Source organism: Trachymyrmex septentrionalis, unplaced genomic scaffold (assembly GCF_001594115.1).
Source record: "Trachymyrmex septentrionalis isolate Tsep2-gDNA-1 unplaced genomic scaffold, Tsep1.0 scaffold104, whole genome shotgun sequence".
Classification (NCBI taxonomy): domain Eukaryota; kingdom Metazoa; phylum Arthropoda; class Insecta; order Hymenoptera; family Formicidae; genus Trachymyrmex; species Trachymyrmex septentrionalis.
This window is the reverse complement of record NW_017304165.1, coordinates 80,284-81,947: the sequence shown is the minus strand read 5'-3', so window position 1 is coordinate 81,947 and position 1,664 is coordinate 80,284. Positions and strand designations below refer to the sequence as shown.

Below are 1,664 nucleotides of genomic sequence, written 5' to 3'. Positions count from 1 at the left end.
CCACAGTCAACATTCGGAATGCGTCCGCGCACTTAATTTTGTTTTTCACACAAAATTTGATACAGATTCTTTGATCCATTTTTTGGAATAGGCAAAAATCGAAGACGAGCCAAAACACGTGCAAGCAAAGCAGCTGTCAAAAATTAACTGAACATTCAAAATGGCCGAACTTGTCGGCATAAGTGAGAGACATGAGTACCAACATAACGCCACAAAAAAATCGAAAATCGAATATACGTAACCCGCGGAAATTCAAAATTCGCGATACTTTTTGAACAGACCTCGTACGCATGACCTTCAATGTTTACAATTAACCTGTTTGCTGGTACAATATTCATCACGGAATAACGTGTCTTTTGAGTGATCTTATCTCTTTTAAAACATGGCCAGATAAAATAATTTTTATACATAATTATGCATAAACGATGGTACACAATTTATAACCGTTCTAAATAAACTACATATAAATTAGTCGTGTATAACCGTTTATGTATAATTATGTACAGAAATTTTTTTACCGAGCTGCTATATTGCAAAAGAGATAAGAACGAAAGACACGTCATTCCGCGATGAATATTACCAGCCAACGTGTTATTGATAGTCGATGATCACGAAGTAATCATACATACATTCGTCATTTTAAAATTAATATTGCACAAACAATATTGCATATTTTAATATAAATATTGCAAAAACAAATGTCTGGAAATTGTTATAAAAATTGAAATTTAAAAAAGTTTAGATTAGAACAGTTTGAAGTTTAAAGACGAGAAATTACTTGCGAATAAATGGTCACATTTTACCATGCAATTACAAAACAAATAAAAAACAGTTTGAATGTGTTAGATTCCACATTATTCTTGAAATTCTAGAATAATAACTTTGTTCAACACTTTTAAATGCTTTCTGAAATATATTATATTATAATAAATATTCCGAAGATATTTTGCGCTAAACATAATGTTGGCAGAATTTGCATAGTTTGTCAAAATTTTGTGTAAATGGGGATAAAATAAGAAAAAAATAATTTCTTATAGTAAACAATATTAAGTGAAATAAGCTGATAAATGTTCTTTTAGACTCGATAAACTTTATTTAGAAAAAAAAAAGTTTTTTTTTGCTGTAAAAGATATTGAAAACAGAAAAAATGCTATTTTTACATATTTTATTCCAATTTACTCAAAATCCTGATTACACAAATTTTACCAATGGCATTGTGTTAACAAAGAAAAAATTTTCGGAATATGTATATTGTACTTCGGAGAAAAAGAAAAGTGACTTTTTATCGAACAGTGTAATAAGCATATGCAAACAACTGACAATGATAAACAATAAACGTGCAAGATAACGAACTCAATACGACGCACTACTTCTTTAAGTACTAAATAAATTTTTTTCACTAAAGGAAACTTTTCAAATAATTTCTTGATTAATTAATTAAAATCGGTCGACATTAAAATTGATCTCTTTGCCATATAATTTTAAAATTTAATTTTTAATTACACATCGATGTGAGTCCAATGTTATCCTAAATATTAAACATTGCATATTGATTTAACAATTTCATAAAAGAGTGTACAATTATTACTTAATAAGTTAATGCAAAGTACACTTTTTCCAACTAAAAAGGAACTGTTTTCTCTTTCTAAGAAGAATTTAATTGA

General features: G+C 28.1%; 1 protein-coding gene across 1 annotated transcript in view; it reads right to left on the bottom strand.

Annotated features, from left to right (window-relative positions):
* Positions 1-1,664, bottom strand: part of LOC108745448 (multidrug resistance-associated protein 4-like) — a 4,429-nt gene that overhangs the window by 1,563 nt on the left and 1,202 nt on the right. The window lies entirely within an intron of this gene.